This window comes from Aegilops tauschii, chromosome 6, assembly GCF_002575655.3.
Source record: "Aegilops tauschii subsp. strangulata cultivar AL8/78 chromosome 6, Aet v6.0, whole genome shotgun sequence".
NCBI classification, from domain to species: Eukaryota; Viridiplantae; Streptophyta; class Magnoliopsida; order Poales; family Poaceae; genus Aegilops; species Aegilops tauschii.
In genome coordinates, this window is record NC_053040.3 from 470833483 (window position 1) to 470851016 (window position 17534).

Here is a 17534-nt window from a genome sequence, read left to right on the forward strand (position 1 = left end):
CCTGAATTTGAAAATCTTAGTACTCAAAACGTGCGACCAATAGTGATCGTATTGAACTACGGTCACATGTATTTAGGAAAGATGGTAAGATTTTTACTATTAGTCCTCAGTGCATCTTTTGCATACATTATTTTTCAAGCTAAACTTTCATTGCTAAGTATTAATTACTATACGATGTTCTTCAACAGGGACTCCCGATGACAGTTGTGCCTCAGTGGATCGATACTAAAGGTCGCATGTCAATTGTTAGCTTACGGCCAAGATATCCTACAGTGCACATGAGTGCATTCAGGATTTCTGAAAGCGATGAATGCTTAATAGTGAAAGATTGGAGCAAAATTGTTAACGATCGCAGAGAAGTACTAGGGGCAGCAATCAGAAGCGCAGCCCATGATTAGGAGACAGGTTCATCTGCATGCTCCAATATGATGAATCAGGAGAGCTATACATGTTCTATGCTATTTTACCTGAGAGAGAGCAGCAGGAGTGATTTAGCTAGTTATCATGCTCTTAGTACTTGTTGTCCTCTCATGCGTGTCCGTGTTCTTCGTCCTGAACTTAATCTCAAAGAGTGATTTGCTTTTGTGGTGTTATGAACGCTTATAATATCATGACCATGTTGAACTCGATGATATCTTTGCTAGCTAGTATATATTGTTGTTGGTAATGATATGATGCAAGAGTTTTTATATTAATATGATGATGATGATGATGAGTTATTATATCATTTATGAAAGAAACCGCATATTAGTTTCAACTGGATGGATCCTAGCTAAGTGATCAAGTATATGCCATATCCATATTACTTAGATCACTAAGTGATCTAAGTAATATGGATATGGCGTATACTTGATCACTTAGCTAGGATCCACATGCATCCAGTCGAAACTAATCTGCGGTACTTTCACCTAATGATTTAACAACTCATTATAATGTAAAACAATCACTAAATTAAATTGAAAACACAAAACTAAAGGAAAAATAAAAATTAAAACCAAAACACACACAAACATTTAGTACCGGTTGGTGTTACCAACCGGTACTAATGTCCTACACGCACCCGGGCCTGGCTCGTGCCACGTGGTGGCACGTTAGCGCCGGTTCGTGCCAAACCGGTACTAAAGGGGGGCCTTTAGTCTCCACTACATAGTGCCGGTTGCAGAACCGGCACTAAAGGCCCTTACGAACCGGTGATAAAGGCCGGTTCTGCACTAGTGCAACAATAACCATATTGACACACAAGAAAAAAATAAAAAAATTGGGTTGCTTCCCAGCAAGCACTTTTTTAGTGCCTTCACCTGCTTCATCCGGCGCTCCTCCAAGCGCAGGTATGCCACGGCCTCTTGGAAGGTCGGCGGGGGCAGCAAGGTGAGGTTAGAGGCGGCGTTGCCAAAATCCTCATTGAGGCTAGCGGCGAGGGTGCTAAGAAGGAGCTCATCGGAGATCACCTCTCCGATGTCACGGAGGTCATCAGAGTGCATCTTCAGGTGCATGCAATAGTCATCAATAGAGAAGTCTTGCTAATGACACCCGAAGAATTCCCACTGAGGGAAAACCAGACGTTGGAGGTGGTTTTCGGTGAACAAGTCATTGAGCTTCGTCCACATGGAGTAGGCATCATCGTAGTCGCGTACGACCGTGTGGAAGAGGTCCTTCGAGATGGTGGTACAACCAGCGGATAAGCGTGGCGTCGATGGCCATCCACTCGGCGTCGCCCATCGTTCGACTTGCACTAATGTAGTCGTCGATGTGATCATGGAGATAGTATTCGCGGAATACCATGGAGAAGTTGGTTTTCCAGGCATAGTAGGTGGAGGTGGATTGATCCAGCCGCATGGGAATGCGATCGAAGATGTTGAGATTGCGGATGTCAACGGCAGAGGGAGGGTGGACCGACAAAGGGGTTAGAGGCACCAGAGATGGAGGAACTAGGGGAGCCATGGCGGCAGCAACAAGGAAGTGCAGTGGTGCGGCCTTAGCCGAGAGGAGTAGCGGTATTGACTTAAGTAGAGGAAGTAGTGGCGATGGCCTATCTAGAGGGAGGAGCGACCAGGTTGGGTGGCGATCGGGGTTGGGTAGCAATCAGGGTGGTTAGCTGGAGGGAGGAGCGATCGGGTTTGGGGTAGCGATCGGGGTGGTTGGGGCGATCGGGGTGGGTTTTGAGAATAGGCGATCGGGGAGAGGAGCAGTAGCAGGTGAGGGGCGACGACTGTAGCTGGAGAGGGTAGGAGATGGAGAGAGGTGCAGCAACGGCAGTAGATTCGGCGGCAGGGAGCGGATGGCTAGGGTTTGGATCAGAGGGTAACTGATACCATGTAATTTGGCAATGCAACTCATGATAATTGACCGGGTGCACAAATACATACATATATGTACAAGGGGTAGCTCAACTCCTTAACTATACAAGGAAACAATGGTTGTTAGGAAAAGATCCTAACCATATGATAGCCTATACATGTATTCAACACTGTGATTCATGCTTTGCAGAGGTCGGATATTCTTTCGATGTTGTTGTATTACCTCCGTATATTTCCCGCAAAAGAAAGTATTACCTCCGTATCTTAATTCAAAGAAATGTCATTAATCAAAAGAAGGACAAAAAGATCGGAACAGTACTTGGCCAGGTCACCGCAGCAGCACACGGCTGCAAAGCCTGTCGTGATTTAATCCGTGAGGATAAACTAAGGCTCCGAGGATGGCTTTCCCGAGAGAGGATTTTCTACCATACACGGAAGGTCCCGTGCATGCATCCATCATTTTGTTTTAATTTAATGATGTATGGGATCTCTGGCATCATGTGCATAGTGTTTTCTCTCTCCTGTAACATGCAATCACATATTATTTCCTATTCATTTAGTTTCATTCAGATAAATAGATGTCTAATATATTTTGAAATAAAAGTTTGACTTACATTATTTTTGTAAAATTGTGTTTTTTTCTGACAAGATCTTTAAAACAAGACCGATATTGAATATACTTTTAGAAATTATTATTTTGACAACTGAATCACCATGTTTCAAAATTTGTATTTTAAAAATCATTTAAATATATTCAGAAGTGGTCTGGTTTTAAAGCCCGCGTTATCATAAACCCAAATATGCATACAAATTATAACGTAGGCTTTGGGTAGTACAAAAGACAGAATAGGCTTAAACTTAGGAATATGATGAAAAAGTACAGGATAGTGAAGCGTAATGCTGCATAGTTAAACAGTGTCCTTGCATGTGGTGAAAGAAACAGCTGGCTAATTTTTACTCCCTCCGTTCCTAAATATAAGTCTTTGTAGAGATTCCACTATGAACCAGATACGGATGTATATAGATGTACTTTAGTGCGTAGATTAACTCATTTTGTTCCGTATCTAGTTCATAGTGAAATCTCTACAAAGACTTATACTTAGGAACGGAGGGGGTATTACCTATGCATGTTTCCGGATCCCAATGCAAATCAAGGGTTCTCGGGTTCTCCCATGCACGGGACTTTTCTCTGGCTTTCCCGTCATGATCTTTTGGAACTCGGCAGTACACAGTAAAATGCGCCGATGCAGGAAGGCAAAAAGAAAGCGACACAGAAACAGATGGGAGACGGCCACGTTTGTTCGTCCGTCCGGTCGACCAGAATCGAAGGAGAGCCAGATGGCAGACGCAGAGAGCAGTAGCAAACAAAGCGGCCGGATAACGCGCTCCCGTGCATGTCAGAGGTCGGCCGGTTTTCAAGCAAAGCTGAGGCGCCACGTCGTTGAGGTCCTCACCAATCACCACCCATGTCTTGATCCGAATGTTCCTAGATACTCGTCTCTATAAAAATCTCGCCCACTGAAGCTCGTCACTACAAATCCCACCCAACCCGCTTCACTCGGGTTTACAACTCTCACTCTCCCAAATCACCATCCCCTCCACGCACCCGACTTCTACTGCTCACGCTCCTCGATCTTTCATCTCATGGCGACGGCGGATGCGAGTCGGCCCAACGGGCCTGTGCTCTCGACACCCAACTGCCGCTCCGCCTCACCCACCCGCGCCAAGCTCGCCGGCGGCAACGCCACCCACTCGCCGGGCAAGTCCGTCAGCGGCTCGTCCCTGTCCTCCACCAGGAGCCGGCAGTCCTGCACGTGCTCCCCGACGAAGACAAACCACCCGGGCTCGCACCAGTGCAGCATCCACAAGGCGCGCAGGCAGGCGGCCCTCGGCGGCAGCAGCAAGCCCGCCTCCCCGCAGTCCATCCGCCGTCTGGGCTCGAAGCAAATGAACAGCCGGCAGTGCGCCCGCAGGGCCCTCGCGCCGTCCGCCGCAGGGCAGCAGTCGCAGCACCTGAGGCGCGCGGGCGAGTTAATCCCCAGGACGAGCAGGCTCTCTGCCATGTCCACGGCCGGCGAGCGTCCCAGCAACAAGCAGTACTTTATCAGTTTTGTTGTGGAAGCTCTTGTTTGGTTGTGGAAGCTCGCACGGGGAAATTAAATCCCACGATTCCGACGAGATTTGTGTAGTTTTTCTTTTATGATTGTGATGAAAGGCGATACTTTATCAGTTCTGTTTCCTCGCCGGAAATCAGCTGCTTGGCATACGGACTCTGTTGAAAAAGGCAGTGCCTAAGAAGCGCTTAGGCACGCCTAGGCGCTAGGCGATGGTCAAACGCCTCGCCTAGGGCATAAATGGAAGTCTAGGCAGGGTAAGCAACAAATTGTTTACCCAAGCGAGAAATCATGCCATATTACACTAAAATGCCAAACATGACACATTCAAATGGTAGTAGCTGGTAGTTCTGCCCTAAATTAACATCAATACACATATAATAACCCCAATAACCCTGATAGTAGAAGCTATATTACCGCCTAGGCCGCGCCTAGGGCGCTTAAGCACCGCCTAGGCACTAGGCGAAGGCCAACTGCCTTTCTTACGCCTACCGCTTTTTCCAACCTTGCATACGGATAATTAATTATCAAATAGTAGGGCGTTCCTTTTCCTTAACGATCATACATACATTGTACAGGTGTAGACAAAAGATCGTCTCACTTAAGTTGCCGTGTATCTGGATGTAAGCCGAGGGTAATCGTTCTTGGTTTATAAGCCTATACGCCGAGTATCAAAAGAATAAAACACGACGAAAAGAATGGGTGCGGCTTATATGAAAATAAGCCAAGAGTGGCAAAAGAACATGCTCGGCTTTTAAGAAAAGCTCAGCATATAGCACAAAAAGATCTCGTGTCGCGTGGCAATCACGGAAATGGTTGACGGCTCCGTGGCCATGTTGCCTATGAGCTGAGTGTATCAGTGAGAGGCTCAACTTATGTGATACGTAAGCTGAGTACTCGATAAACGACCCTCAGCTTATACTTTGCATTTATATTTGCTTATTGCATTCCGAAATGACTTCTCAAATATACTCTAGTTACAAGTAAGTGGTTAATTATGCTTATTCGTTAACATCACATATTACAATGCATGGAAATGACATGACTAATTAAACATATGGAACCATACAAAAAATACCACTAGTTTATTCCGGAGTCTAGAGATTAACAACTAAGAGTTTAAATGCCAATACCGAAGGAGTCACCCTATAAATTAAATATTACAAAACAAAGACACTCAAATTATCTAGATTTGACTCAATCCCTGCATGGTGTAGGCATTCCTAACATATTATGGGGTGAACCTATGTTTTGTGGCCTGATATATGTGTCAACAACTTCTTAATTTGCGTACGTCAAAAATCAATAGCATTTACTTCATATTGGATCACATAGTTTGCCCTAAGACATTTAAACTATGACAAGGCAACATGGTCATGCTATGAATTCATTTCATACACTAAAATATGACTAAGGCAAGTGGAATCAACCTAGTTGTATTTTTAATGACCAACAAATAGAAATCGAATATATATATACCCACATAGTAGTTCACAATTATTGTTTAACAATACAATGAATCCCACTGTTAACATACCCATAAGAGAAAATTGCCATAGTCTCCCACCCCCCCGCCCCCCGCCCCCTCGAAGCCGGTCAAAGGGCAGGACGACGTGGGGCACACTGATCGGTTTTTCATTTGAAACCGGGCGAGGGAGGATCGGAAAACCTGCGGCGCTTGCATGTGGCCCTACTATATCTATACAAGGTAAGTGTAAGGTGGGAAAATCTAGTACATAACTCTGATGTGGGTCTTCCTTCACAAACAAAACTATCGCGTAGGAAGGTTTTGGATTTCTAGTATGAAACCCCCACTTCGATGCAACATGAGGGAATATTGGGAAAACTTTAGCTCAATTTTGGTTTTCCATGTTGTTATGACCTACTCTAACACAAACACAGAAAAAATACCCATTGTCTACCCACTTTCGAAGCCGGTCAAAGGGCCGAACAACGCGGGGATCACAAATTAGGCGGTTCTTTAGTGGATGCTATTTGCTTACGCTAGATTGACAGGAAGGAGCGCAAAGAAGAAGAATATCAAATTTTATACTACAAGGGAAGATAATGGAGAAATAAAAAAATACTTTGCGTATTAATTAAGAAAAGAAAGAAAAAGAATATGAAATGGAAGCCGAGCACTAAATTTCGGGCAATCGGCCTATACGGGGCTTACCTGTTAGATATTCGGCTTAGAAACAGGAGCGATACTTAGTGAAAATTTCCGCGCGCCATTTTCCCTGCCCCCCCCCCCCCCACTCCCAAAAAAACTCAAAAATCCCCCAAACCCACCTACGCCGCCCCCGTCACCCAACTCCTTCTCCCGCAGCCGCATGCACCCGCAACCCTCCCAACTCCTTCTCCCGCCGCGTGCCCCCAGTCCTTCTCTAAAGTAGCACAAGGTTGTGGAAGAACAACTCCACCTTGCTGAAGGAAATATGCCCTAGAGGCAAAAATAAAGTTGTTATTTATATTTCCTTATATCATGATAAATGTTTATTATTCATGCTAGAATTGTATTAACCAAAAACTTAGTACATGTGTGAATACATAGACAGAACTGAGTGTCCCTAGTATGCCTCTACTTGACTAGCTCGTTAATCAAAGATGGTTAAGTTTCCTCACCATAGACATGTGTTGTCCTTTGATGAACGGGATCACATTATTAGAGAATGATGTGATGGACAAGACTCATACGTTAGCTTAGCATAATGATCATTAAGTTTTATTGTTATTGTTTTCTTCATGACTTATACATATTCCTCTGACTATGAGATTATGCAACTCCCGAATACTGGAGGAACACCTTGTGTGCAATCATACGTCACAACCTAACTAGGTGATTATAAAGATGCTCTGCGGGTGTCTCCGAAGGTGTTTGTTGGGTTGATATAGATCAAGATTAGGATTTTTCACTCCGAGTATCGGAGAGGTATCTCTGGGCCCTCTCGGTAATGCACATCACTATAAGCCTTGCAAGCAATGTGACTAATGAGTTAGTTGCGGGATGATGTATTACGGAATGAGAAAAGAGACTTGCCGGTAACGAGATTGAACTAGGTACGATGATACCGACGATCGAATCTCGGGCAAGTAACATACCGATGACAAAGGGAATAAAGTATGTTGTTATTGCGGTTTGACCGATAAAGATCTTCGTAGAATATGTAGGAACCAATATGAGCATCTAGGTTCCGCTATTGATTATTGACTGGAGATGTGTCTTGGTCATGTCTACATTGTTCTCGAACCCGTAGGGTCCGTACGCTTAACGTTCGATGATGATTTGTATTATGAGTTATGTGTTTTGGTGACCGAAGATTGTTCGGAGTCCCGGATGAGATCACGGACATGACGAGGAGTCTCGAAATGGTCGAGAGGTAAGATTGAAATATTGTACGATGATATTCGGGCACCGGAATGGTTTCGCACTACTAGGGAAAACCTTATACACAGAACTTTAGCAGTAGTGCTTGTTAAAAGAGGGCGCTAGTGCTAAATAGCAGTAGCGCGTGCAGGATAAGGGCGCTACAAATACAAACGTAGCAGTAGCGCGCCTAACTATAAACGCGCTACAACTAAAATCTCACGACTAAGCCGATAAGCTACACATAGTAGTAGCGTCCTTGTTTAAACCGCGCTGCCGCTATGTCTATTGTAGCAGCGCGTTTACGTAGAAAGGCGCTACTGCTAACGAAAAGAAAATAAATCGAACAACAAATAGAAAAGTAATTGAAAATGAAAGAAATAGAAAAAGGAGAAAGGAAAAAAATAAAATGTAAAGAAAAATAGATGAGAAAGGGAAAAAAAGACAGGCTTAGCAGTAGCGCGTTTCCCTTAACGCGTTACCGCTATGTTTCACTTAACCAGCTGTTTTCCCTCCACCCGGCCACCACTTCTCCCCCAAATCCCTCGCCCCCACTTCGCCGCCGTCTCCTGCCGACGTTGACGCCCCCGGAGCCACCAGAGCCGCGCGCCGTCGACGCCACCAGAGCCGCCCCCAACGCCACCGGAGCCGCCCAGCCTCATCAACGCCACTGGAGCCGCCCTCGGCGCCACCGAAGCCACCCTCGACGCCCCTGCCTCCCTCGCCGTCACCGGAGACGCCCCTGCCTCCCTCGCCACCACCGGAGCCATCGTCTGTAAGCACCCCTCCTCTCTCTCTCTCTCTCTCTCATGCATAGCACAAACATTGGACATACTAACTAGCTAGGTTAACTAGTTTAATTAGGTTAATTTTCTAGGTTAGTGCAAAAATGTAGTTAGGGCTTTCAAAGAGAACTAGTTAGGTTAACTAGTTTAATTAGGTTAATTATCTAGGTTAAGAAAAAATTTATTTAGGGCTTTGACAGAGAACTAGCTAGGTTAAATAGTTTAATTAGGTTAATTATCTAGGTAAACTAGGTTAAAAGGCTATTATAACTAACTAGCTTGGTTAATTTGGTTCATTAGGTTAACAAGCTAGGTTAACTAGGTTGGCTAGGTTAGAGGAAAAATTTATTTTCGACCACTATTTTTCTAGGAAAAGAATTTAGGCAAGTTTTATTTTAAAGATGATCCCTTCCTAGACTTTTATTGTTGATTATATCTTTTCATTGAAGTGGTCATGTTATTTTCATTGAAGTGGTTCGATTGTGCCCAAGTGGCCTTTTGCTGTTTTCAAGGAATGAAGCTGAGTGGCCTATGTTTTGCCGGAATGTTGATTCATTTCCGTTCCGGCAAATTTCAGATTCTCGATTTGTCCACTTTTTAGCAAAGGTCATGCCGAAATTTTTCGTGAATTTCGGCATGACTTGTGCTACAAACTAGGACATATCGAGTGCCCGGGACTTGCCGCACAGGGAAGGAGTCAACGTTCCTGCAAAACATAGGCCTTTTTTATGTCATTATTCATTTTATTAGGTCTAGAATTAATTGACTAGATTTAATCGTAGGAAACATGGCTAGCAACAATAAAGGACAGGGTTCTGGTTATTGCGACGATGTCTACCTGGTGGCAGACGGATTTTTGAGCCTTGCCGACGATCAACCGATGTTGTTGCTGGGCCCACCGGTCGCATCGGGGACTGAGACCGACACGCAGACCGGTGCTGAGACTGAGATCGGCGCTGAGACTAAGACCGGCGCTGAGACTCAGACCGGCATCGAGACCGGCGCTCGGTGTAGAACCGAAAGTCCTAACAAACTCAGGACTACTAGACTGGTGGTCACGGAGGTGGACGACGGCAATTTTGAGCCAAACGCGCCTGAGGAAGCGCGCGCGTGCTACGGCAATCAAATAGGCTGCATCGTACGGACAACCGCCACATCAACGATGACAAACTACAGAATATAGATAATATGAGGCCCTCCCTCCTAAAGAAGTTGCACGAGATATTCTTGTTCCCGGGCCGGAATGAAAAGGATTATAAAGATCCAGATAAGGACCCGGCAATGAAGAAGATAAACAAGCACGCCATGAGCAAGTTTAGCGACGCGTTGGCCGCCTGGAAAACAAGGGTGAAAGCAAGGATCATCGACAAAAAGGAACCCTACTCCGAGATTGTAAAGGATAATCCGACAATCACGGCAGAGCACTTTGAAATATTCAAGGCGGCTTGCGAGGCCGAAACTGCCAAAAAAAGTCAAAGTACATGAAGGGGCTTCAACAGAGGAACATTGGGTGCCACCACCTTGGAAGCCGTGGCTACGGCGAGAAGAGGTCCATATGGGCCAAGGAGGACGCGGAAGCCGCGATTCTGGGCATCCCAGACCCCTTAGCGGAGTTCACCGTCCCGCAGGACCGTGACGTCCTCAGGGCCCGGCACCGTTGGGACCCAGTGAAGAAGGTTTTCGAGACGAACGCGGTCACGACGGAGTTCATGAGACTGCTGGTAATTTTAGTTTCTGATCAATTCGACTGCACGTTAGTCATATTTGTAAACAATCCTTGTGCCTTTTGCAGAAAGAGCAGCACAGGATTGCGGCCGAAAGCGACTCGCTGTCTGAGGCGTTGGCGAGGCCCAAGTGGGACACTCCATTCAACCGGGCGTTGAACATATTGAAATGACTCCCGGTGGAGACTCGACCGTCGTATGGACGCGTGCATGGTGTCGGAGACGGTGCCACGTGGAAGAAGTACTACCGTGAGACCACGGAGGAGAGAAAGGAAAGACGGAGGTTAACTGAAGAAAACATCGACAAGAAGGTTGAGATTGCGGTTGAGAAGAAATCATCTCAGACAGTCGCAACAGCGGTAGCTGCCGCAAAACAGGTGGTTGTAGATATGTCTACTTCCTTGGTTTCGACCGTTTTCAATTGGACCATGCAAAATCGAGAAAAAATGTAGCGGACTTTCCCCTTGCTGACTTCTTGGGGAGCAGCTCGACTAGCGTTGCACCAGCACCTGCAGCTACACCTGCTCCTGCACCGGCTCCCGCACCGGCTCCCGCACCTGCTCCGGTACCGGACATGCTCGGCGGTGCTTCGTCTTTGGCTGAGCTCGACACCCTCACGGTATCTATCACACCGGCCCCCTTCAATAAATGTATAATCTCCCGTTTTCGTTGCCATTCGGATGTCTCACGTCGCAGACTTTTCTTTGCAGGCCGACGAAACCCCGTGCACCATATTGTACACGATCGGCGACCAGAAGGTGGACGTGGGGAAGGCGACGATATTGAAGCCTAAGGAACCATTGTTCCACAGCCGGCCGATCCCCCGAACGTCTTCAAGGTTTCCGTGGCCAGTGTCAAACCGGGCCACGAGAATTTGCCTCCTCTGGTACTAGTGGGGGATGACGACGAGACCCCGCGGCGGCTTGGTGATTGTTGCAATGGGTGGGTCCTGTTGTGGCCAAAGAGTCTGCTTCGTCTGGAGGCGGCCGGGAGCACACCCACGAGCACGCAGTTAGGTATGAACATCAACACCTCACCTACCCAATTAGCGTCGGCTGTCGTGCTGGGTGATAGCGGAGGGGGTGAGGAAAAGGCTCCATTAGTCGCTGGTGACGTCACCATAGATGAGGATGAGGATGACGATGGCACTCAATTGTATGTCTATACTGGCGACTACTTAGGATTTGAGCGTCATGAGTCGGTGCCTGAATTGCCGTCTGTGGAGGCTGAACGTATTATGGACGACCTTCCGGTAGTAAAGAAGTCTAGGAAGAGATCGAGGAAAGGAAAAAAAGCTGATTCTATGATCCAGCCGCCTCAGCAGCCTCGGGTTCAAGACCGTATAGATACTCCCGATGCGGATAAATGGCATATCCCCGGTCAACCAATCCTACCTGCAGCAGCGCTAGGGGCCAGATTCGGTGATCTAAGGAGACTTCATGACGATGTGTTGCGGATAGAGAAAGGCCTCATCGCCTCGAAAGATCCAGGATACCCACTCTACGTGGTTAACGTTCCGCGGCAATTATCGTACATCGACACATTCCCCGCGGAGAAGTTCTTCCTTCGATTCGATTACATATTCGACATGTTTCACGTGAAGAAGCTGGATTTTACGTTTGTCCGCCTTTATGCCTTGCACATGAACTACATCATCGGGGTTGAGCAGATACCTCATATCTGTGTCGCTGGCCCGTACTTCATGCACGAGGGCTTCTTGGGAGTCTGCGCAAAGCACCGTGAATGCGCGAGGGAATACATCGTCAATTTCATGCTCGCCAATAAGGACAAGGAGGCGATTCTCGTGCCTTATCATCCCCTGTAAGTCATCCGCGCGGATATCCTTCCTTCGATTTCAATCATTCATTTGCACGGTGGAGGCTACTTAATTTGAGGTGTACTTATTTTGTGCAGCGGCGGGCGCGCCGTCCTCATCATCCTCTACCCCCAATACTCCCACGCTCTTTACTTGGACTCGTCGAAGAACATTAACAAAAAGGATTACACCCACATCAAGGATGTTCCAGACAGTGCTATGTTTTACTACGACGCACGGGGTGGAGAGGTCAAGAACAAGAAGAGAAGGGACGGCAGGCCCGCCTTCGGCCATAAGACCGACTTCTGCTGCATCCAGCAACCGAGTGATTCTCTTAATGATGGATTCTATGTTCTACACCACATGCTGCAGTACAGACGGGATCACCAGAACCTTCGCATGTCACCTACATCCGGCGATGCCCATATTCTGCAATGGGCAAAGAACGTAGGAGATATCGAGGATCATCGACTTCGAGCTGAGTTCTATCACATCCAGCGCGAACTTGCCCAAATAATCATGAAGGAGGTCGTCGGAAAAACAGGGATGTTCTACGAAGAACGACAAATGTCGCGGGAAGACGTCCGAACACGGGTAGCCGCTCAGCGTCTCGACCTGAAGCCTTTCACTAGGCTCGGGGACTATCTCCCTGACTTGGATGGATGGCACGACATGTTGGAGTGATTGTCGATATATGACAATGTGTCCGTTTAGTCCATACTTTCTGTATGACGAACTTTGAGTTATGCACGACGAAACTTTATTTGTGATGTAATTAAATCGTCCTCCTCGACTAGCGACAATCACTCTAGTTAGGGAATTTTTGGTACGATCAACTTTGTTATTTATGCTTATGATATGTTGCTTCTATTTTTGCCAAGTCTGTCTCTTTCTGTTGCTCAACTATATATGTTGCATATCATCGACTCATGTGACGATGTAGGTGCATAGATCATCGATGGCGAAGAAGTGCTATGCCAGGAGTATATATACGACGAGTGGCCGGAGTGTCAGGCCCAGGTGTACCGGTTTCCGGTTTCCGAGCGACATGCAGTAGTTAGTTTAGGTTCACGCTAATGCGAGAGAGGGATACGAACTCATGTACTGCATAGTTCCGCTCTCACTCAAAGTGATAGCTCTTCTCGTGTATATCATTGTTTAGATGGATAATGATGTAGTTGCAAGTAATCGAGACTTGTATCGCTATTTTCGAGATGATGACGAGAGACCACTTTGTGTTGGATGATGATTATGATGATGACATGATTTGATGAGACTATTTGTATGTATATACTATGATTACATTTGTATGTGTATGATATGGTAAAGATTATTGTATAAAGCCTATTCAAATACAAAACAAATATGCAGAAAAAAATAATAAAACTAGCAGTAGCGAGGGGAACAAAGTTAGCAGTAGCGCTGCCTTACCAGTAGCGCTTCTGCTAAAAAGCGCTGCAGATATTAGCAGCAGCGCTCTTCACTAAAGCGCGCTACTGCTAGCCATGTATAGCAGTAGCGTGGGACGACAGGCACTACTGCTACACATTAGCTGTAGCGCCTTATCAGTAGCGCGCCGTCCCGCGCTACTGATAGGCAAAATACCCGCGCTACTGGTAGGGTTTTCCCTAGTAGTGTCGGAAAGGTTCGGATATATTTTGGACTACCAAGGGTTTACCGGAACCCCCCAGGGAAGTATTGGGCCTACATGGGCCTTAGTGGAGAGAGAGGGGATCCCGCAAGGGGTGGCGCGCGCCCCCCCTCCAAGGGAGTCTGAATATGAAAAGGAGGAGCAGGCGCGGCCCCCTTTCCCTCTCCCTCTCCCTCTCCTTCCTTTTCCCCCTCCGATGAGAAGGAAAAAGGGGGGCGAATCCTACTAGGAGCGGAGTCCTAGTAGGACTCCCCCCCCATGGCGCGCCCCCTTGGTGGCCGGACTCCTCCTCCCCTCCTTTATATACGGGGGCAGGGGGCACCCCATAGCACATCAGATATTCTCTTAGCCATGTGCGGTGCTCCCCTCCACATTTACTCCTCCGGTCATAGCGTCATAGTGCTTAGGCGAAGCCATGCGCGGATCACATCACCATCACCGTCACCACGCCGTCGTGCTGACGAAACTCTCCCTCGACCCTTTGCTGGCTCTAGATTTCGAGGGACGTCATCGAGCTGAACGTGTGCTGAACTCGGAGGTGTCGTGAAGACGTTCTACTACAGCAACCGTTGCTAACCTAACGCTTCCGCTTTCGGTCTACGAGGGTACGTGGACACACTCTCCCCTTCTCGTTGCTATGCATCTCCTAGATAGAGCTTGCGTGATCGTAGGAATTTTTTCGAAATTGCATGCTACGTTCCCCAACACTTGCTTCTACAAATTGTACATCACAAATGTTGAAGAAACAACTTCAATGTATTGTACTAGATATTGCTCTAGAGGCGGACATAGGGCTGATATGGTTGCAGGAGTTTAATCCAAAACTCCAAGAGCACAAGATCTAGTCCAAGATCCTAGATAAAAACACCAGGTTCTACTATAGGTATCCGGGGTTGTACATAGTCTGGTTACAAAGTAGAGGTGAAGACCTCTATTTATAGGACGTTGGGAAGCCTTCACATCCCACTTCTACTTACTAGATGTCTTGTTGCGCAGCTGCAGACAAGAAATTAAGTAAACCACTTGAAACATAAAATAGAAGTTAAGTGAACCATTGGAAGTATGTTTCTCCTGAATAGTCTGAAAATGGTATGCTTGTATTGCATTTTTTTTCTTCCCCGTACATTTACCAACGACAAAAACGATTATGTTTGCGGTCAGGTCAACCCAACAGCTACGCCAATAGGGGAGGTTCACCGCACTCCCCCATGGCACATCACCTGAACTATTAGAACCGGAGACTCTTACTCGGAACAACCAAGGCGACTCAGGACCATTCGGGCAGACCACGGGGTCCAAATACCAGGCAACTGAAGCCAACTGGAACTCAAAAGCAAAGCAACCTACTAATTACATTATTTGCCGACCAAATCAACCCGAACATCAGGGTCGATAGAAAAAATGACCGCACCCCCATGGGACATCACCTGAATTATCAGAACGAGGGATTCTTTGCCGAAAAATGGACGCAACTAGGCACCATCAGGGCACACCAGAGAGCACCCACACCCGCGTCCCCATTCGTCCCGATGGACCGGGGGTGGGGGGGGGGGGGGGGGGGGGGGGGGGGGGCATGATCCAGCGACTGCTGACGTCTGCTGTGCAGCAAGCCCCGGCCATAGCCCCATGGCCTTGGCCCCGGCAAGCTCCCATGACACCACATCTGTGGCCATCATCGTCAATCTTCTCGATAGAATAGCGATGTCACGGCCACCGCGACCTTGCACCGTGCCCGCAAGGAGAGAAATCACTGCCCACGGACACCGCCTAGACTGAGCCCAACCATCCCTACCAAGAGCAAGAGCCCCCCCCCCCCCCCCCCCCCCCCCCCCCCCCCCCCCCCCCCCCACCCCACCCCCCAACTCGCCTTAGGCACAGATCTGGTCCGCCCGAGCGCGAGCCCTAGGTCCAAGACAACAAAGGTTCAGGCCAAGGAGAAGGTCCGGCGCCGCCCACCACCCATGCGCCACCCATCAGAACCAAGCCGCAGGATCCGCGATGCCAAGGCTTCAGTAGGTGCGCATAGTCGCCATCGCGCCCAACGCCACGACCCGCAAGGGGCCCGGCCACCACTCCGTGCAGCTCGCCTAGGACCAGCCCCCAAAGCCGGCTGGAACCATGCCAGCAGGCCACCACTAGGGGGTCGTAACCTCCAACGCCGCGCACGCTGGCAACGCCTGCTATAGCAGCTGCACCACCCACGCCCTCGACGCCGGCTGCAACAGCCCGCCAGATCGGAGCAGGACCAGGACGCCACCTTGGCCACGGTTGATTAATCCATTGTATAACTTACACACCAGAAGAGTTTTGCCATGGAAAAAATATACCCACTAGGTGGTGATGATCTGATCCTGATAGCCGCGAACCAATCTATGGTCAGATGGCTTGGAGGATAGTGGTATCCCAGCCCACCACAATTGAAGTCGGTGCTCGCATTTTTCTCGATTTATTTCAGACTTTTCGGCGATGCGCGTTCAGTGTGAGGAGACGTCTCCGTCAACTACGAGGCGGCTATGGTAACCTTGTCATTGGGGAATGGCTAGAAATCAGTCAGCTGAATTTTTGGTTTGAGGTCAGTCAATTTTTGCACTGTTGGATGGAAATTCAATGGCCCACAGTCTTCTTCAACCTATGGACACATCTCCTTCCTTCATTCATTCAGAAATCGATTGACGCCGAGTTCGCATCAGCTGACTGATGTGCAGCTAAACTATTGTCATTCTCAAGATGATATGCCGGCTTAGTCCTCGGAGATGCTCACAGGGATACGATATGCGTGTGTGTGTTCATAGTGACAAGTGTACGCGTGTATATAAGCGCCTGGGTATATACTGTGTTAAAAAGTTCTGATTCTGATAGCCTCGGTTTAGTCAACCAACCAATGATGACTGTTGGGAACGTAGGCGTACGCCCGGTGCATTCAGCGGCTGTATATGTAAAACCATATGTCGTAGTCGCGTGGGATTGTTGTGTGACGTAAGTCCTAGGTTCTGGCCAACCACATGCATGAACCAAATGTCAAAATTAATCGAGTCACCGATCGACTAGGGCGTTCCACTAGTCTTATGTAGTATAACCAAGCATGTCGACCCAACATGTAGCAGGATATTTCGGGCATATGCCCACATGACGCGCCATACACAGGGTTCCTGCCTTGCCTTGTCTCATCTGACTGTACATACACACAAGATGGCAAGTGGTTTTCTCATGGATTTCCTAAGAGATTCCACACAAGGCACATACTATGCAACCCAATCATTTTTGAAGCACGCACTGCACTATCACTTGCGCGAAATAACAAAATGGTTGCGTACGTAGTAGGACGAGAGCTAGTCCCGATCTCAATTGGCATGTCGACCAGTCGCTGTCCTGTCTCCCACCAACTTGTCGCATTAATTTACACATGTCCTAATGGCCGATCGCCCATGTAATCTTTTTTTAGAAAGGAGGCATACGTGTCGCTGTTAGGCCGTGCATCTATGTCGTCGTTAGGCCGCGATTAAATATCAAGATATTTTACTTAAAAATGTTTATTTGATGTCCCTGCCTACGTGGACGCGCGCGCGAGAGAGATATAGCTGGCGATCGATGGGGCTTTCGTAGCAGATGGGGCTTTCGTTCCTAGCCGTCCGACGCGTGCTGCTCCATTCCCATTCGGATCTTGCCGGGACCCGGGCTAATGCAACGGCCAGCAGATCGTAAGACCTCACAGCGGACGTGTTAACAGGTAACACAAGTGTTGTACACATGTATACACGTACGCATGTACTCTCCTAGTTT